Source organism: Rhinolophus sinicus, linkage group LG04, assembly GCF_036562045.2.
Source record: "Rhinolophus sinicus isolate RSC01 linkage group LG04, ASM3656204v1, whole genome shotgun sequence".
Lineage (NCBI taxonomy): Eukaryota > Metazoa > Chordata > Mammalia > Chiroptera > Rhinolophidae > Rhinolophus > Rhinolophus sinicus.
The window spans coordinates 108158575-108181250 of NC_133754.1; positions in this window are offsets into that span (position 1 = coordinate 108158575).

Genomic DNA, 22676 nt, shown 5'->3' on the forward strand with positions numbered 1-22676 from the left:
AAAGAAGACGGTAACCTACAAAGGAAAGCCCATTAGAATATCATAAGATTTTTCAGCAGAAACTCTACAAGCCAGGAGGGAGTGGAACCAAATATTCAAACTATTGAAAGAGAGAAATTATGAGCAAAGAATAATATATCCAGCAAAGATATCCATTAGATATGAAGGAGGAATAAAAACATTTCCAGACATACAGAAGCTAAGGGAATTTTCTAACACACGTCCTGCACTACATGAAATACTGAAGGAGGCTATTCGACTAGCATCAATAGGTATAATTTGTGGCAACCAAAACATGAAAAGGGGGACAGTAAAGGCCTGAACCGGAATATGGGAATGGAGAAAGTAAGCATGCCGAAGAAAATGGAATACTCTAAATATCAAACTTCCTTTAATGTAAACTTAATGGTAACCACTCAAAAAAATCCAGAACTGAAATATATACTGTAGTAAAAGAAGAAACAGAGGGAAACATCATAGAATACCACCACACAGAAATAATGGACAACAACAAAAAGACAGAAACAATGAAGACACAGTCTTACCAGGAAACTGAGAATAGAATAATAGGAAATCCTCACATATCAATAATCACCCTAAATGTAAATGGACTGAACTCACCAATAAAAAGGCACAGAGTAGCACACAGATCAAAAAACTAAACCCAACCATATGCTGTCTCCAAGAGACATATTTCAGCTACAAGGACAAGCACAGACTCAAAGTGAAAGGGTGGAAATTGACACTCCAAGCAAATGGTATCCAGAGAAAATCAGGTGAAGTCATACTGATATCAGATGAAACAGACTTCAGGGTGAAAAAGATAACAAGAGACAAAGATGGACATTTCAAAATGGTAAAGGGAACCATATATAACAAGAAGACATAACAGTCATCAATATTTATGGCCCAAATCAGGGAGCATCAAAATATACCAAGCAAATACTAACAGAGCTAAAGGGAGAAATTGACCAAAACACAATTATAATAGGGGAACTAAATACATCATTCACAGCTATGGATAGATCATCCAAACAGAAAATAAATAAAGAATAGCAGCCCTAAATGACACATTAGATGAAATGGACATAATTGACATTTATAGAGCACTTTTTCCTAGAACATCAGACTATACATTTTTTCTAGTGTACATGGAACATTCTCAAGGATAGACCATAAAACTAGCCTCAGCAAATTTAAGAAGATTGAAATCATACCAAGCATATTCTCTGATCACAAGGCTTTGAAATTGGATATCAACTGCAAAAAGAAAGCAGGAAAAAGCACAAACACATGGAGATTAAACAACATACTTTTAAACAACGACTGGGTCAAAGAAGAAATTAGAGGAGAGATCAAAAGATACATAGAAACAAATGACAATGAAAATACATCCTACCAAAATTTTTGGGATGCAGTAAAAGCAGTTTTAAGAGGGAAATTTATATCACTACAGACCTATCTCAAGAAACAAGAAAAATCCCAAATAAATAACCTCATGTTACACCTAAAAGAACTAGAAAAAGAAGAACAAATGAAACCCAAGTTCAGCAGAAGAAAGGAAATAATAAAAATCAGAGCAGAACTAAATGAAATAGAGAACAGAAAGACAATAGAAAAAATTAATGTGACAAAGAGCTGGTTCTTTGAAAAGACTAATAAAATTGACAAACCCTTGGCTAGACTCACTAAGATAAAAAGAGAGAAGACACTAATAAAGAAAATCAGAAATGAAAAACGGGAAGTTATCACAGATGCCACAGAAATACAAAGGATCATCCAAGGATACTATGAAGGACTATATGCCACCAAATTCAATAACCTAGAAGAAATGGACAAGTTCTTAGAAACGTGTAGCCTTCCTAGGATGAACCATGAAAAATTGGAAAATCTAAAGAGACCGATCACCAGTAACGAAATTGAATCAGTCATCCAAAACCTTCCGAAAAGCAAAGTCCGGGACCAGATGGCTTCACTAGTGAATTCTACCAAACCTTTAAAGAGGATCTAATACCAATCCTGCTCAAACTCTTCCAAAAAATTGAAGAAGAGACAGTACTCCCTAACTCATTTTATGAGGCCAACATTACCCTGATACCAAAATCTGGTAAGGACAACACAATAAAAGAGAACTACAGACCAATATCTCTGATGAATACAGATGCAAAAATCCTAAACAAAATTCTAGCAAATCAAATGCAGCAATGCATTAAAAAGATTATTCATCATGGCTAAGTGGGATTCGTCCCAGGGTCACAAGGATGGTTCAACATATGCAAATCCATCAATGTAATACATTACATAAACAAAATAAAGGACAAAAATCATATGATTATATCCATTGATGCAGAAAAAGCATTTGACAAGATACAACATCCATTTATGATTAAAACACTTCATAAAATAGGTATAAAAGGAAAATACCTTAACATAATAAAGGCCATATATATGACAAACCCTCAGCTAATCTCATAATTAATGGTGAAAAACTGAAGCCCTTTGCTTTACGTTCAAGAACACGACAGGACTGTCCCCTATCACCTCTGCTTTTCAACATAGTATTGGACGTCCTAGCCAGAGCAATCAGGCAAGACAAAGAAATAAAAGGCATCCAAATTGGGAGTGAAGAAGTTAAATTATCACTCTTTGTAGATGATGTGATGCTATACATAGAAAACCCTAAAGACTCCACCAAAAAGCTATTAGAAACAATCAACGAATACAGTTAAAGTTGCTGGCTACAAAATCAACATACGAAAGTCCATTGCATTTCTATATACTAACAATGAAATCTCAGGAAAAAAAAAATAAAAAATAAAAACAATTCCTTTTGCAATTGCAGCAAAAAGAATAAAATACCTAGGAATAAACTTAACCAAGGACGTGAAAGACCTATATGCTGAAAATTATAAGACATTTTGAAAAGAAATTGAAGAAGACACAAAGAAATGTAAAGAGATTCTGTGCTCATGGATTGGACTAATCCACATAGTTAAAATGGCCATATTACCCAAAGCATTATACAGATTTACAGCGATCCCCATCAAAATCCCAATGGCATTTTTTAAGGAACTAGAACAATCATCAGATTTGTATGGAACAACAAAAGACCTCGAACAGCCAACCCAATCCTAAGAAAAAAGAACAGTGTTGGAGGTATCATACTCCCTGACTTTGGCTTGTACTACAGGGCAACAATAATCAAGACAGCATGGTATTGGCAGAAAAACAGACACATAGACCAATGGAATAGAATTGAGAACCCAGAAATAAAACCACATAAATATGGACAGATAATTTTTGACAAAGAAGCAAAAAATATACAATGGAGGAAAGACAGCCTCTTCAATAAATGGTGCTGGCCGAATTGGAAAGCCACGTGCAAAAGAATGAAACTAGACTGCTATTTGTCACCATTACCAAAATTAATTCAAAATGCATCAAAGACCTAAGCATAAGAACTGAAACAATAAACTGCATAGAGGAAAACATAGGTACTAAACTTATGGATCTTGGGTTCAAAGAGCATTTTATGAATTTCACTCCAAAGGCAAGGGAAGTTAAAGCTAAAATAAATGAATGGGACTATATCAAACTTAAAAGCTTCTGCACAGCAAAAGAAACCATTGCCAAAATAAAGAGGCAAACAACTGAATGGAAGAAGGTTTTTGCAAACAGTGACTCTGATAAGGGGCTAATATCCAAAATATGCAAGGAACTCATATAACTCAACAACAATAACAAAATAAACAACTGAATTGAAAAATGGGCAGAGGACCTGAAGAGACATTTCTCCAAAGAGGACATACAAATGGCAAATAGACATGAAAAAATGCTCAATATCACTAATCATCAGAGAAGTGCAAATCAAAACCACAATGAGATATCACCTCACCCCAGTCAGAATGGCTACCATCAACAAGACAAATAGTAACAAATGTTGGGGAGGCTGTGGAGAAAATGGAACCCTCATACACTGTTGGTGGGAATGCAGATTGTTGCAGCCACTAAGGAAGGCAGTGTGGAGGGTCCTCAAAGAATTACGAATAGAATTACCATACGACCCAGCGATCCCTCTCCTGTGTATTTACCCCAAAAATCTGAAAACATTTATCCATAAAGACATGTGTGCTCCAATGTTTATTGCAGCTTTATTTATGGTGGCCAAGACATGGAAACAACCAAAATGTTCTTCTATAGATGAATGGATAAAGAAGTTGTGGTATATATACACAACATAATACTATTTGGCAATAAGAAAAGATGAAATAGGACCATTTGTGACAACATGGATGGATCTTGAGATTATAATGCTAAGCGAAATAAGTCAGACAGAAAAAGTAGAGAACCATATGATTTCACTGATATGTGTTATATAAAACTGAAAACAACAAAAGAACAAGACAAACAAATGAAGAAACAAAAACTCATAGACATAGACAATAATTTAGGGTAAAGGGGGAGAGGGGCTCTAGAAGAGAGTAAATGGGGTCGAATATATGGTGATGGAAAGAGAACTAACTCTGGGTGGTGAACACACAATGTGAGATATAGATAATGTATTACAGAATTGTACACCTGAAATCTATGTAACTTTACTAACAATTGTGACCCCAATAAACTTTAATTTAAAAAAAGAAAAAGAAAAAGAAAGGGGAGGGAGATTCAAAGTTGTCCAGCCAGTTTGAAGCAGAGCCAGGACAGGAACCTAGATCTCTAGCCTCCCCATTCTGACCCTTCCACCTGCCCACATGTGTCCTCCTTGTGTTAACCACAAGGAGTCCTGTCTAGCTCAGCCATGATGGACATGGTAGCTGATCTCAGATAGGGTATGCTGCAAGATGAGGGCGCAGAGTGTGCTACAGCATGGTGCCAGGCAGCTGTGTTGCGTCTTTACTCACAGGTGGGTTTTCTTTTCTATTTGTGCAAATGTGGCTGAGGTACTGAGAGGATTCTGGGAAGATGGGAGAGTAGGAAGCATCAGGAAAGCAACCCCCACCTAGACAACAATTACACTGACAGAATCTGTGTGGTATAACTATTTTGGAAAGTTGGAGTCTATTGAAGGCTTGCAACTTTCAATGTAAGACTTGAATGGTAGGTTGTAGTTGACTTTGGTCTATTTCAACTCTTTGCACAATAGCAGCTATATATTCCCAGCTATATATTCTCAGTCCTGTACTGTACAGCTGTGCATATGTTCCTGAAGCAGCCTGCACACAGTTTGCAGAAGACAGGTGAGCAAAAAGGGCCCATCCTCCAAATATTAGTAATATCTGCTCTGATTACTGATTGCTGCTTCTGATCAAGAGGTATAGACAAAGAGGCAGTGGTTATTGTTGTTGCACCTTCTCCCATGGTTGCAAGCCCCTTTCCCTCAAGTTGAAGTGACTTCCACGGGCTTTAAAAGTCCAGAACATTTTTTCCTCCTTCATTTTCTTCTTTTTCCCCTTTTGGGACTCAGACATTTAAGACATCCAAAAGCAAATGATATATGGGGAAAATTACAAAGTCAGTGTGCATAACTAGGGAAAGATCCAGGCTCAGAAAATAATGAGGCAATGTTAAGTTTATATCTCAGGCTGATCCTTGACATGGAGATAGCCTATAACAAGCAAATAATAATAATAATAATAATAATAATAATAATAATAATAATGAGAAAACAAAAAGAAAGAAACAGCATACCCTGGGGAAGAGGGATAATCTAATTTCCTGAGTTACCACATTATTAGATGCAAATATCTAGTTTAAAAAAAAATTTACAATGCATACAAAGAAACAGGAAATTATGGTCCATTCAAAGGGAAAAAATAAGCCAACAGAAACTGTCCTTGGGAAAGAGCAGATGGTGGACCTAATAGACAAAGACTTTAAAACAACTGTCTTAAAGATGTTCAAAGAATTCAGGGAATATGTGGAATAAACTCAAGAAAATGATGTATGAACAAAATGGAAAAATCAATAAAGAGATAGACAACCTAAAAAAAAAAAGCCAAAAAGAAATTCTAAAGTTGAAAATTATAATAATTGGCAAAAAGAAAAATTACTAGAGGATCTTAAAAGCAGATTTAAGCAAGCAAAAGAAAGATTCAATGGACTGATTGAAGTTAGGACAATTTAAATGACTGAGTCTAAGTAACATAAAGAAAAATAAGTGAAAAAACCCTAAATGAATTGTGGGACACTATCAAGCACACCAACATATCCCTTGTGGGAATCCCAGGAGAGGAAAGAAAGAGACAGAGAAATTATTTCAAGAAATAATGGCTGAAAACTTCCCATATTTGATGAAAGACATGAATACAAACGTCCAAGAAACTCAATGAAATCAAACCAGGAAGAATTAAAGAGACCAACACCAAGATATATTATAATCAAATTTTCAAAAACAAAAAGAGGGAATCTTGAAAGCAGCAAGAGAGAAACAATTTGTCACATGCAATGGATCATCATTAAGATTATCAGAATTTTCATCTGGAACTTTGGAGGACAGAAGACACTGAGCTGACATATTCAAAATGCTAAAAGAAAAAAAAACTGTCAGTGAAGAATCCTATATTCAACAAAACTGTCCTTCAAAAGTGAGAGAGAAATTAAGACATTCCACATAAATAAAATATAAGATATTTTGTTACTAGTAGATTTGCCCAGCAAGAAATTCTAAAGATAGTCCTGCAGGTGGAATTGAAAGGACACTAGACAGTAGCTTAAAGCTGCATAAAGAAATAAAATCTCAATAAAGGTAAATATATGGGCAATTATAAAAACTAGTGTTATTCTAACAACAGTTTATAACTCCACTTTTTATTTCCTACATAATTTAAAAGAACATTACATTAAAAATTATTAGTCTAAAAGCTAGTATGATTCTAACTTTGCCTTGTAGCTATCAATTTTGATTTTACATAATTTAGGAGATGAAGGCATTTTTTTAAAAAAAAATTATTTTATGTTTTTGGACACACAATGTATAAAGATGTAATTTTGTGACATCAATAATTGAAAGGGGTAGGGACAGCATTGTAAAGGAGCAGAGTTGTACGTTATTGAAGTTAAGCTGCTATAAATTCAAATTAGAGCGTTATACTTTAAGGATATTAAATATAATCCCCATAGTAACCACAAAGAAAATAGTTAAAATATGGAAGAAAACCAGTGTCCATTGAAAAATGAATGGATAAACAAAAATATGGTGTATGCACACAATGGGATATTATTCAGCCTTTAAAAGGAAGGAAATTCTGACACATGCCATGACATGGATGAACCTAAGGACATTATTCTACGTAAAATAAGCCAGTCACAAAAGACAAGCACTGTTTGATTCCATTTATATGAGGCACCTAGAGCAGTCAAATTCATAAACAGAAAGTAGAATGGTGGGTTCTGGGACTGGGGGAAAGGAGGAATGGGGAGCTATTGTTTAATGCATACAGAGTTTCAGTTTTGCAAGATGAAAAGAGTTCTGTAGTTGGATGGTGATGGTGGCTGCATGTGAATGTATTTAATGCCACTGAAGAGGACACTTAAAAGAGGTTAAATTGATAAACATTGTGTGTACTTTACCACCATAAGAAAAATGGGGGGGCGGGCGGAAAGTGGCTGGGTCCTGAAACCAGATGTGTGAGTGAGGGGACTGCTCCAGGCTTCAGAGTGAAGACTCGAGGTCAGAATCTCTGAGCTCAGTCCCCAGAGCCACACCATGCCCTCACTGAGCTCTGAAGTCTGCTTTTCCATGTGCTTTCACTTTGATTATTTTGCTTGAACCTTATAGTTACTCTGTGAAGAAGCCAGGCCCTTACTTCCTGCATTTTAAAGACCAGGAAGCTGAAAAATTACCCATCACCTTCACAGTGATCTTTCAAACTGAGGCTAAAATGGACTGAAGAATGTGCTGTCCTCATCAGCATAATCAGTTTATGGCACCTTGAATAGCATCATCTAGGCTTTCCTTAGAGAGTGCACCTATCAGAAACTGAGGCAAGCCTTTGTTAGGACAAGGAGAGATCAGGGGTGAGGCACAGCAGGCCAAGCATCGGCTTGAGCAGTGGAATGTCGTGGAAGCCCTGGGCTAAGAGGCCAAGGTTATCAAGCACATATGATTTGCCAGGAAACACTTTACAAGAACAGTCGCAGTGTATCCCCACAGCAATCCTAGGTAGTAGAAAGTATCAACACCCTAGTTCTTCCGAGGGACAGAAAGTTAATTAGCTTACCACATTTGCTCAGCAAGAAAGAAGTGGAATCAGGATCTGAGCCAACACAGGCCACTCGGGGACCTACACTCATAGTCTCCATACCCAAATGACTGAGCTGGCTACACAGGGCCATCCCTTAGTGTCAGGATCTGGATTTTGTCATGGGTAACATGGCAGGATGAGCCAGAGGACCAGATCCCTGGAGCCCTAAAATGTTGTGAATGTGAACTGTAATGTAGATAAAATAAAAGGTCTGACAAGTTCGCAAAATCACTACGGTCAACTTCGAAGTATTCTCCTATGTACCGATGCCAGTGCCTCGTCCCACCCTTCAAAGCAATTTTGGAACGCTTTTTCTGGAATGGCCATCAGAGCTGTCATCATATTACCCTTGATATCCTGAATGTCATCAAAATGTCTTCCTTTCAATATTTCCTTTATCTTCGGGTAATGAAAGAAGTCATTGGGGGCCAGTTCAGGTGAGTAGGGAGAGTGTTCCAAGACAGTTATTTTTGTGTTTTGTTGTTGTTGTTATTGTTTTTAATTAAAGTTTATTGGGGTGACAATTGTTAGTAAAGTTATGTAGATTTCAGCTGTACAATTCTGTAATACATCATCTACATACCACATTGTGTGTTCACCATCCAGAGTCAGTTCTCCTTCCATCACCATATATTGGATCCCCTACCACCCCTCTGCCCGGTTATTTGTTTACTGGCTAAAAACTGCTTCACAAACAATGCAGAGTGAGCTGGTGCATTGTCATGATGCAAGAGCCATGAATTGTTGGTGCAAAGTTCAGGTCATCTGATTTTTTCATGCAGCTTTTTGAGCACTTCCAAATAGTAAACTTGGTTATCTGTTTGTCCAGTTGGTACAAATTCATAATAAATAATCCCTCTGATATCATAAAATATTAGCAACATCGTTGCAACAAGTTCACGAACTTAATCGTCAGACCTTGTATATATAGTAGAATATTGGTCAGCAATGGAAGGGAATGGGTTCTTGCCATCTGCAGTGGCATGGATGGACCTGGAAGGTTTTGCACTGAGAGAAGTATGTCAGACAGAGAAAGACAGATGCAATGCTTATATGTGGAATCTAAACAACAAAATAAACAAAACAGAAAAAACTCATAGATACAGAGTTTGATGGTTGCCAGCTGGGAGGAAGTTGGGGATAAGGGGAAACGGGGAAAGGATTAAGAAGTACAAACTGGTTGTTACACGGTAGTCATGGGGATGTAGGGTATTGCCTAGGGAATATGGTCAATAATATTCTAATAACTATGTATGGTGTCAGATGAGTACTAGATTTATCAGGGTGTTTGATGGGAGGGGAGTCAGGGGGGGTGGGTGAAAAAGGTGAAGGGATGAAGTAGTACATATTTGTAGGTACAAAATAGTCATGGAAACGTAAAATAAAGCATAGGGAATATAGTCAATAATAGAGCAATTGAAAAGTATAGTGGTAGATGGGTACTAGAGTAGTCAGGAGGACCACTCCTTAAGTTATAGAAATGTCTAACCACTATGCAGTACACATAAAATTGATATAAAATAATATTGAATGCCAACTGTAATTTAAAATTTTTTAAAGAGGGGGTAAGGTGAAGGGGAATAAGAGGTTCAAATTTCCAGATATAAAACAAATAAGTCATGGGAATGTAATGTACAGCATAGGGAATATAGTTAATATTGTGATAGCATAGTGCAGCGTGAGATGTTGGAATTATCATGGTGACCACTTCTAGTTATATAAATGTTAAATAACTATGATGTACACGTGAAACTAATATATTATGTGTTATCTTTATTGGGTGTTTTCTGCTACCTTGTCTTCTAAATCGCTGGTTTAGTCCTCTGCTTCTTCTAATCTACTGGTGATTCCCTGTCATGTATTCCTCATTTCAATTATTGTATTCTTGATTTCTGATTGGTTTTTTCTGTTTGTTTGTTTTCTATCTCCATTTTTATGTTTCCTATTTCTTTGTTGAAGTTCTCACTGAGATCATTAAGCATTCTTATAACCAATGTTTTAAACCCTGCGTCTGCTATATTGCGTGTCTCCATTTTGTTTAGTTCTTTTTCTACAGCTTTGTTCTGTTCTTTTGAGACATGTTTCTTTGTGTCTCCATTTTGGCTGCCTCCTTATGTTTGTTTCTATGTATTAGGTAGAGCTGCTATGTCTCTCAGTCTTGATAGAATGGCCTTATGTAGTAGGTGTCCTGTGGAGCCCAGTGGCCAAATCTCCCTTGTCACCTGAACCAGGTGTTCTAGGTGTGTCCCTTGTGTGGCTTGTGTGTACCCTCCTTTTGTAGTTGAGCCAGGTTGCTGTTTACACATCAATGGGAGAGATTGACCCCCGGGCTGATTGGTCGTGAGGACTGGCTGTAATTACAGTGCAGGAGTGCAGGAGTTGTGGTGCAGGAGCTGAATCTACAGAGCCAGATTTGCTTTAGCAGGGCTCTGGTGCCTGTCCAATCTCCCCTTTGTGTGTGTCATCCTTGGAGGTACTGGGATGATGCTATCATTCAGTCTAAAGCTGGCCACTAAGTGTGCCAGCCCTGGGGTGTCCTGAGAGGGAAACACCTGCAGGCCAAGTTCAGCCACAACTTGTGCCCTGCCTGGGACCACCTGGTATAAGCCACAAAGCAATCTGCCGAGGCCTTCCTCTTGTGCTGTGCTTGGAGATGCCTCAAGAGGCCAAGCCATGAACTAAGGCCAGCTGTTGATATTGCCAGACTTGGGCTGCTCAGCCAGAGGTACAGGACATGCTCAAGACAGATGCTGCTTGTCTGGGTTCCGTAAACCTTTGGAAGACCCTAAGAAAATCTGCTGCATGAGTCAAGGCAGGCGGTTTATACGGAAAAGCCACTGGAAGCAGTTTGGGTGTGCCTGAAAGTTGGGTGGGGTGAAGTCTCAGAATCACCAGAATGGAGTGAATGAATGGTGTTAGCAGGGTTGATGGAGACTCAGATATGACTGCTGTCCATGTCTGTATGCCAGGAGGGGAGAGGGCTCAACAAAGAATCAATGGCTTCCACCTCTCTCCAGGAGAAGGCTGCCCTTCCAGCCCTCACTCTGGAGCCAGACACCTCAGTTCCTCCCTGTATGTCCATAGCACCTTTCCAGCTTCTGCCATAGAGCTCAGAGAGAGTGAGGAAGTCAAGTGCAGGCCCTTTAAGAGGAATAACTGGGATTCCAGCCCCTTGTCTCACTCAGCCACAATCTCCACTGCTTTTCACAGCCAGAAGTTGTGAGGACTTCTCTTCCAGGCACTGGAACCCTGAGCTGGGAAGCCTGGTGTAGGTCTGGGACCCCTTCGCCACTCAGAAGGGACCCGTGTAGCTAAGCTATCCCTCCTGAATTTTGATGGTCACAGGCAGGTGTGGAACCAGCACTTTCTACGTCTCCACCCCTCCTACCATTCTCAAGGTGGCTTCAAGATGTCTTTAGTTGTAGAGTTTTTGTTCAGCTAGACGTCAGGTGATTTTCAATAGTGGTTGTTCTGTATTTTAGCTATAATTTTGATGTGTTTGTGAGAGTAGGCCAGCACAGCATTTACCTGCTCCACCATCTTGACCAGACATCCCCTTAATTACCTCTTTAAAGGACTTTTCTTCAAATATAATCACATTCTGAGTTATTGGGGGTTAAGACTTCAACATGAGTTTTGGGAGAAAAGAATTTAGCCCCTAACAATGACCTCATCCAAAATTTCTTAGTCAGGTCTTGGATTTCTTCTGCTACTACCTATGGCCAGTATATCCAGTTACCTCTTTTCCTCAGCCCATACCGTGTTTCCCAAAAAATAAGACCTAGCCAGACCATCAGCTGTAAAGCGTCTTTTGGAGCAAAAATTAATATATGACCCAGTCTTATTTTAACATAAGACTGGGTATAATATAATATATATAATATAATATACCAGGTCTTATATTAATTATTGCTCCAAAGGATGCATTAGAGCTGATGGTCTGGCTAGATCTTATTTTTGGGGAAACATGGTATTTGGGTTACCAAAACAAAAAAGTTCAGAAATATTTTGGGAATAGCAATCAATTTCAACACTACTTATTTTTGTTGATTCTATTATGTTCCCATTCATCTTGTACCCTTTAATGGTGTCTCTTACTCCCAATATATAAGCTGCATGAAGGCAGAGACATTGACTGCTTTCTTTACTGTTGTATTCCAGGACATAAAACAGTGACTGGCATGTAGTAGGTGCTCAATAAGTATGTACAAAATAGATGAATGAATGACTCTCCTCTCTCCATCCAGCATCATTCCACAGGGCATGCTCATCACACACACACACACTCACACACACACACACACACACACACACACACACACACACACACACCTCTAATGCATGTAGCATCTACCAAATTTTCCAATGGGACTCATTTCTTGCAAAATCTCCTTGTGCAACTTCTGTCGGTGAAAAGAAAGCTATCCAAATGCTCTGTTGTACAGATACTGATGAAGAAATTTCCCTAAGAGATTTTTAAGTTTTAAAACAGAAGTCACAGAACTTTTCCCTCCTCACCTTGCTCTATGCCTTCTGCTCCACTCATAGTTGTCTTCTCCCAGTTTATTGAAAGGCCTTTGCACACACTATTCCTTTAGTCTGGGGCATTCTTTCCTCCACTCTTTAGTAGCAACTTTCAGAGCTACGGTCTTATGGATATGTTAAGATAACATTAATTTTTTTGCAAAAGATATATGTGAGTGCATTCATAACTATGAATGTAAATGCTTAGAAAAGATCCAGGAATATAAACACTAAATTTTATATGTTCACCTTTGATAGGAATGAAAGTGATAGTGGGTTCATGGGTGAAAAAGGACTTTTTTTCTCTTTATTCTCAAATATTCCTTGAGTCTTTTACAACAAAGATGCATTCAGGTATTATTTATACAACAAAAACATACCAGACTTCTGGTTTCCGGTCCAGCAATGAGTTGAGAAGTTGCCATTCCTTCCTAACAACAAGTAAAATCTGAGCCAGGTGAAAAATCCATCAGACAAGTATAGGTCACAGGGCAAACAACTGCCCTCAAAATTGAATTGACAGACAGGTAGTTACAGAGAATCACAACTTACTGAAGCAGAAACCCATAAGCATACACCTCTGTGGGAACCAGCACTGGGGAAGGAAAACCTGAACTGAAACTGATGAATTGCCAGTGGCTCAATGTGTACAAATCTGAGGGCTAAAACCTTCCAGAGCCCCAATCATGGGAGAGGGGGACTCCTATTGTTTGGTGAGTTTTCCCTCCACAAACTCCACCAGGTTCTCCCAGTAAAGATCAGAGAAAAATTGCCTCCTGTTTCTAGCAGAAGGAGGGAAAAAGAAACAACTTTGAAATAAGCCGGAGCACCCTGTTCTTCTTAGCAAGGTATGTCCTCAGGAGAAATTATTTAAAGAGACTAACCTTCTGGGGGGTTTTCAGAGCCTAACTCTGGAGGAAGTAAATACCCAACACAAGCTCCCTGTAGCCATCCTGTCCCACCTAAGAGTTGGGGAGACTGAGAAGTGCTGGTGAGGTTCACAGTCCAGGGGCACAGACTCACCAGAAGTCTGAGACCTACTCACAGGACTGCAGAACAAGTCTCCTCCCCCACCTTACTGCCACGTTACCAAAGGCTTACTTACTGGAGTTCCTTTTCCCCAGTACATCATGCCTGGCTATCAGGAAAAAGTTATAAGCCATACTAAAAGGCAAAAAAAAAACGTACTTTGAAGAGACAGAGCAGACATCAGAAACAGACTCATATATAGTGGTTGGAATTATCAGACTGGGGAATTTAAAACAACTGTGATTAATATTCTAAGAGATTTAATGGAAAAAGTAGACAATATGAAAGAACAGATTGGCATTGTAAGCAGAAAGATGGAAATTCTAAGAACAAAAAGAAATGCCAGAGATTTAAAAAAAAAATCTAACATAAATGAAGAATGCCTTTGATAGGGTCAATAGTACACTGGAAATGGCTGAGGTAAGATTCTCTGAGCTTGAAGATATCTCCATAAAAATTCCAAAACTAGAAACCAAAGAGAAAAGGAGACTGGAAAAATATGGAAAAGAATATTCAAGAACTGTGGGGCAACTACAAAAGTTGTAACATAAGCATAATGGGAATACCAGGAGGAGAAGGAAAAGAGAAAGGGACAGATGCAATATTTGAGGCAGTAATGACTGAAATTTTTTGAAAATCAATGTCAGACACCAAATCACAGATTTAGATCGCTCAGAGTATACCAAGCAGGATAAATGTCGAAAATAAACTGCACTTAGGCATATCATATTCAAACATTAGAAAATCAGATAAAGAAGAAAAATCCTGCAAACAAAAAGCCAGAGGGAAAAAACATTTTACTTACAGAGGAGCAGAGAGAAGAATTACATTTGATTTCTCCTCAGAAACCATGTAAGCAAGAAGAGAGTGGAGTGAAATATTTAAAGTTTTTAAATAAAAACCACCAACCTAGCACTCTTACCCAGCAAAATTATCTTACAAAAGTGAAGGAGAAATAAAGACTTTCTCAGACAAAAAAAAATTTAAAAAAAAAAGGGACTCTGTTGTAAGTGGCCCATCTTGCAAGAAGTGATAAAGAAGTCAGGCAGAAGGAGAATAATGTAAGTCAGAAACTCGGATCTGCATAAGGAAAGGAAGATCATCAGAGAATGAATAAATTGAAGGTAAAATAAAATCGTTTATAGTTAACCCTTGAACTACACAGGGGTTAGGGACACCGATCTCCCCCTGCCTCAGTGCAGTAGTAGCTTAATTCATAGTTGAAAATTCATAACTTTTGACTCCCCAAAATTAGGTTGTTCCTCGGTATTGCAGGGGATTGGTTCCAGGAAACTTCACAGATACCAAAATGCAAGAATGCTTCAAGTATCTTATATAAAATGGCATAGATCAAAGCACACAGTCAGCTTTCCACGTTCATGGACTCCCAACTGCAGGTCAAAAAGAGGACAGGTATTTATTTTGTAAAATCTATCTATAAATGTACCCACACAGTTCAAACGTATGTTGTTCAAGGGGCAACTGTATTTTTCTTGTTCTTAATTGATCTAACAGTAGTTCATTCAAAATAATAACAGCATCAATGCATTTGTTGTGTATGCTCCTGTAAGGACACTCTTACCACACAAGGCCAAAACCGAGCTCCCTGATATTTACTCAAATGAATTGAAAATTTATGACCACACAAAAACCTGCACACAGATAATTGTAGCAGCTTTATTAATAATTGCCAAAACTTGGAAGCAACTAAGTAGGTGAATGGATGATAAGCTAGTATATCCAGATAATGTTATTCAGTGCTAAAAAGAAACAAACTATCAAGTCACCAAAAGACACAGAGCAAACTTAACTTCATCTTACTAAGTAAAAGAAGCCAATCTGAAAATGCCACATACTGTATAATTCCAACTCTATGACATTCTGGAAAAGACAAAACGATGGAGACAGTCAAAAGATCAGCGGCTGTCAAGGGGAAGAGAGAGGAATGAACAGGCAGGCACAGAGGACTTATAGGTCAGTGAAGCTATTCTGTGCTGTGCTACAATGGTGGAAACATGTCCTCATACAGCTGTCCAAATCCATAGAATGTACAATGCTTCAGGCAAACTATGGACTTTGGATCATTATGTGTCAGTGTAGGTTCATTTATTGTAACAAATGTTCCATTCTGGTGGGATGTTCATGGTGAGGGAGGCGGTGCCTACATGGGGCAGGGGTACTTGGGAAATCTCTGTACTTTCTACTCAATCTTGTTATGAACCTAAAACTGCTCTGTAAAATGATTTATTAATTTTAAAAAAATAAATAGTAGAGACCTGAGTAACATTGTTCTCTAATTATTTTTATGGTGATGACATTGCTGATTTTCCTTACAGGGAGTGAGGAAGTATTTCAGGTTTGTTAGTCAGTAAATTTCTAACAACCTGCTCATCCCTCAGGAGTTCTAAAAAGTTTTAGAACTTATGTTAACAACAGTGGTTTGGATTGGGAAAACTGCATACTCTCCCTAGAAATGCAGTTCCAAGATTTAAATTCACATTTAATGACAGTAATTAAAAGGGAACACAGTGCTAAAGTGGGTAGCCTGGTAAACCTCTTAAATGCTATTGTGGAAACCTACTATTGAGAAATTGCACTTGCAGGAACCCAGCAAAGGAGGTCAGGAGGCTGTCGAACTTGTCCTGCTCCCTGTGGATCCTGAATGTTTGACTCCAGAAACTCTGCTAAAACTCAGTGCTAATCAAGATATTCAAGAAGACACAGGGACACTCCCAGTTTCCTTGGCTCCTTCGCCCTTTCCCTTCCAGACAAAATGCAGTCTGGGTTCAGGACTAGCACTGCAACACACCCGAATACTCACCTGTTTGGAATGAAGGCAGAGTGGTTATTGATTTCTTCCAGTCTGTGATATAAAAATACCATTCACTCTGAGAGCCTGAGGTTGCAAATACAAAAACATGATAGAGTTTCATGTTAAAAATCTAACTGAAAGTCAGAACCATATGATTTCACTGATATGTGGTACATGAACCAAAAACAACAAAAGAACAAGACAAACAAATGAGAAACAAAACCTCATAGACACAGACAATAGCTTAGTGGTTACCAGAGGGTAAGGGGTTGGGGGTGGGAGATGAGGATAAAGGGGATCAAATATATGGTGATGGAAGGAGAATTGACTCTGGGTGGTGAACACACAATGGGATTTATAGATGATGTAATACAGAATTGTACACCTGAAATCTATGTAACTTTACTAACAATTGTCACCCCAATAAACTTTAATTAAAAACAAACAAACAAACAAACAAAACAAAAAAATCTAATGAATCCAACTCAGTCCAGACTTTGGGTGAAGGAAGGACTTCTGGGCTCAGGACCTGCATTTGTACGGCCCTTTGTGCAGACGGAGAACAAGCCGACTTCCCAAATCATGTAAACTTAAGGTGTGGAGAGTGGGACTAATAGGGATTATGGGAGCTTAGAGCCCCCCCTCCAACACCCCTTGGCACTGCCCTGCTTACATGATATTTTCTTTGATCTCTTCTCTGAGCACCTACCAGTTGGACCAACATAACGGCTCATGCTGGGCTCTTATGTTACCCTCTACCAATTTCACACTTGGCTGACTCTACCTTGACTCCCAGGCAGATTCGATTCATTTCAACCAATCCTGAGGCTCATTCAGGGAAACAAAGGCCACTGTGATGGCCACAAAAGTGAGTCAGTGGCAAGGGATCTCAGCGAACCCCCTTGGTGTACACACCAGGAGAGGAACTAAGGTCAAGAGAGATGGAATGACCTACCTGAGGGCACTGAGCAGCAAATAAGCACCGAGCACAGAGGGTGATCAGTCACCAAAGGGTCACACCAGTTCACTGTGCCAAATGAACTGTACCAAGTATCTGACTGCTTCCTTTAAACCTTAGTCATTGATATGGGAGAAAGAAGGGAGATGAAATTGTAAGCATGTCCTGGAGTCCTTTTGCATAAGTACCCTGATCATATTTTTGTTCAGGGTACATATGAATGCTTTCTTCACCTTAAATGACCCAGAGGAAATCACTGGCAGACATGCCCAGTCCCATCTCCACGTAGATCCTGTCAGGTTACCTGGCCACTCCCTGAACTGGCTCTGGACGTATCCTCCAAGCTTCTGGTAAAGTCTCCCTGCATGCCTGTCCCCACTGAAACTGGGACTTCTCTAATGAGAACCACTTCCAGGTATTGCTGTCTATACTGTGCTAGGTGCTTCATAGTTATTATTTTATCTTTGTGATAACATAAGAGGGCATCACCACGCCTGTGGTCCTGGAAATAGTACTGCATTAAGTTCCTCCAGTCTGTGACAGAGAGAGAGAGAGAAAGAGAGAGAGAGAGAGAGAGAGAGAGAGAGAGAGAGAGAGAGAGAGAGAGCCAAAGAAGCAGATACATTTTTTAAAAAATGTGCTGTGAGCCTAAAAGCTAGGACTGGAGGCCAGACCCATCCAACTGGGCTTCTTCCATCTGGGGAGTGTGACCTCCTGTCCCCACTCCAGCTCCCAGATGTGGGCTCACTGCCCTCTTGAAAGAATTCAACTTAAATTCTTTTTTATTTTATTTCATTTTATTATTCCATGCTCACATCACACCTGGAGCCCAAGTAAGATCCACAGCCTCTGGCTCCTTGACAGTCTAACAGGGAGGATTGACTTGATTACTTTATTTCAGGGTTTTCATCTAACAAAGAAATGTAACAGATGGAAAAGGAGAGAGAAGGAGGAGGGGAGGAAGGGAAGGAGAACATACTAAAGCAAAACCCCCTGTGTCAGGACATCTCATTATCCTGGAGGTATTCATAGTAGTGTGTGAATCTACACACACGAATGTGTACATATATGCAGGGGTGTGTAGACATACAAATATAGATGTAACGTATATATTTCACTCTAATGTATAAAACTGGTAAGGATTCTGTTGGACACGATTATGAATCATTTGGAAATGGAAATGCTAAAGGCATTTGAAAGCTGCTTCCTGATGTAAGCCTCCTGACTAAACCAGAGGAGCAGGAAAAGGGGAGGACACTGGGTATCACATGACCACCTGGAGGGATCTGAGTAACTCTGGTTTCTCATTTTCCCTGTCACTGGGCAAGGTCACTGACTGTGCAGGGTGGAAAGTGCCCCATCCCTGCCTCTGTGCCTTTGCCCAAGCTGTTCCAGTTTCCTGAAATCCTCATCCCAACTCTCTACTCATCTTTCCGTCTCCTCCACCTCCTTAAATGGCCCCGTTTCAGTCTCCCTGTTCCAGAAGGCTGTCCCTGACCAACACGAGCTCCCAGGTCTTCTTGTCGGAAGCCCTACAGGACCTACAGTCATTCCCTCCTGGTCCCGCGGAGGTGGTTATGAGGAGTTATGGAGATAAGCTACAGAGGAGCTCCCAGCAGCAAGTCTAAAACATGGTCGGTGTGTACTCAAAATTGAAGCCTATTGTGACTGCTGAAAACAACATAGACCAGGAGGAAAAATAAAAGTGTAAGGTTTTTTAGGTAGAAATTTTCCATTTTAAAACATCAGGATATTTTTTTGGACACAATAACAGTAAAGGACTACGAGTGTTGACTACGTGCCAAGCCTACTTCTGAACACAGTATATGCTGTCTTGTTTATCCCCCATGTGACCCTAGGGGTCCTACCAGCATCCCTACTTGACAGATGAGGACACTGAGGCACATAGCCAGGAGAGTTATGTGCACCCCTTGCTTTCCCTACACTAAACACAGGTCTTACAGGGCCAGAAGGTTCACCTTCAAAATAGCAGTTCCTTTCAGGCCCAAGGGCCCTGGCAATTTTAAGCTGACCATTCTGTCTGTATGACGAGTAAATGTGAAAACTGAAGTGTGCCCAGAGTCCCCTCTAAAAGCATCTCCCTCCCAGGGCCCAGGAGGAGGACACAACCAAAGGACACAAACACAGTCACAGGGCTTTTTGTCCTGGGTAAACCCATTTCAGCAGTTCACACTCATCATTAAAGTTTGCTGGAAGCAGTTTCTTTGTTCAATTTGACTCCTCAGACCTCACGTGAACCCTTTGCTCTTTTTACCTTCCCTAGAAATTTAGATGTTTTATTCTGTTTTGGAAATTTGACTTCGATTAAATTTTGTTTCCTTTGAAAGAATAAAACAGTGTTCACACTTGAAAAGTTGTTAGATTCTGTTGTTTGCAGGAGGTAGACGGAAGTTCAGGGAAGAAAGCAGGGCTATCTGGGCTGCTCCAGTGTTGGGAAGGGGCCAGGAGAGCAGTTTCCAGGCTCTCGGGCCTCACGTGGAAAGGTGCTGGCTCGGTCATTATTCGGCCATCAGCTGTTACTAGATGGCCATTAGCCACTATTGTTTTGTATATGACTGCTGTGGCTACGTTAGCAAATGCGGATGGCGTGGATCTTGTGGCTCCTACTTCCTGTGTCTCCACTGGCTGCCAGAGAGACTGTGGTGCAGGAAGACCCCTTGTTAGGGTACTGGCAGATGTTTGCTTCTTGTGTCTTGACCAGCCACCGCCAAGAATATAACATAATGGTATAAACCCTATCGTGCGGGAGACCCTGCTCGCTGCGCCATTTGTCGTGCGCGGAGGCCTTCTCGCCGTGCCATCTTTCAGGCGGGGCGGCCTGCGGGGTCTCTGCTCCCACTCCCCACACAAGAACGCAGGATATGGTGAGGCCGAAAAGGAACACCCACGGAGCCATAGGTAGGGGAGCCATACCACCACAGTCTAACTGGAGGCTGGGCCCACCGGACGCGTGACCTGCCATCCCCTTTCCGCCAACCGACCGACCGACGACTCTCCTCCACTCTCTCGACTCTGTTCCTCTCTCTCGGCTCTCCTCTTCCGCTCTCTTCGGCTCTGCTCGGCTCCTCGGCAATCCTCGGCAGCCCTCCGTAGTCGCAGCAGTTATACCAGCGGCCAATTGGCTAACCGGCCACAGCCAACGGCCAATCAGCCACAGCCCACGGCCATTCACCACCCGAGCCAGCACCCCTCCATGTGAGGCCGAGAGCCTCTAAACTACTCTCTGGGGCTCTGTCCCCACAAACCCCTATCCATGGATCCATTGTTCCTTTTCAGTCTCACCATATCCTGCATTCACCTGCTGGGAGTTGAGACCCTGCATTACATCCAGGCCGGCGTCAGAGTCAGCTGCAGTGTCCGAATCAGAAGCAGCCACACTGACAGCAGGTCACCAAGGACACCAAGTCCCATGACTGCTGCTTGGTGACTGGCCCGTGACCCCATGCTCATGCTTGGCAGCTCCCAACACCGCGTTGGGCCCTGGAGCCTCCAGTCCAGACACATCCAGCTCACTCAGGGGTCACTCTGGGCCCCCCACCTGGCTCAACGAACCTCCAAGAGAGGTTAGGCACCAGGATCATTTTCTGCATTCCAAATAATTATCTGATCCAGTGTCAAGTCCTAAGCAGATATTCTTTCCAAGGACATGATAGTATTAAAGTTCACTGATTTAAAGACTGGTGTTCATTCAAAACCAATATAGTCATTTGAAAGAATATTTATATCTGTCCAGTATCGGGAAGAGAAATAGAGATTTGTCAAGGACCTGGGATTCCTGGTTCTGGGGGCCTCCCAGTGCCCTAGGGGCCCCCAAAGCTCTGTCCATTGATTCCTCCTCTTCAGAGGACCAGAGAACATTCATCACCTGTGACAGGTCTCCCAAAAGACAGTAACTGGTTAGTGGTAGCGGCCCACACCACTAATTTATCCTTTGCTTCTCTGAACCTCACTGGGTAACAGCAGAGCCACAGGAAGTGTCTGCAACTCCTAGAATACAAGGCTATTGCATAATAATACAATGTAAATGTAATAAAACAAAACATTATCATAAAACAGAGATGCACTGTCATGCAGGGTGTCATGCAGAGTCTCTGGTCCCGCTCCCCACATAAGAACGCAGGACATGGTGAAGCCAAAAAGGAACACCCACGGAGCCATAGGTAGGGGAGTCATACCACTGTAGTCTCCCTGGCGGCTGGGTTGGAGACACAGGAACAGGAGCCATACTATCTGCAATCTGCTGTCCACTTCTCTGCAATCTGCAACCCGCACTCCGCCGCCGTGCTAACTGCAATCCGCGCTTGCCAGCCACCATCTTCTTGCTAGCCCCCATTCTTCTGCTAGCGTAGCCACGGCAGTTATATTAATGGCCAATGGCTGGCTGGTTGTAGCTGACGGCCAACTAGCCACAGCTGATTTACTACCCGAGTGAGCACCTTTCCACGTGAGGGTGAGAGCCTGGAAACTGTACTTCTGGCTCTGTCCCCACATGCATGTTAGTTTTTCTTTTACAACATGGGTTCTCTTCATTTCTGTTTCTGACTAGGTGGGTGCCTTTAAACAAGTCATTTTCCCCTCTTTCTGGTACTGAGTTGTGTTGTATACATTTGGGTTCTTTTTTTCTCTTTTTTTCTTTTTGTAATGCAAGTGCCTGATTTAAGCTTTGATTGCGGAGGCATCTGTTTCAGAGAGGCATCCACTTCAAAGCCAGGTATCTCCAATAAACATATTGCCAGCCACAGGACTAGATAAAGAGTCAGGTTGCCTCCCCCCACCAAGGTTCCTCTGTTTTGAAACCTTCATTGATTTCAATAACTGACCGTTTGGACTACTTGTGTTCCCCCCACCCTACACTTTAAATTCCTGTTCTTATGTCATAAGTTTGCCAATAGAGAGTGAGCCCATGAAACTCAAGGCCCTCACCCTTGAACCCAATAAAAGCAGAACCCCAGGTCCATTTTGTCTCTCTCTGTCTCTCTCTCCCTACCCCTCACCCCCCACCCCACAACCTCGCTGTATGGCTCCAGGTGTGCTGTGTAATTTCCAATTATGAACCTGTGCCTTTTCAAAGTTTCCTGATGGTTATAAG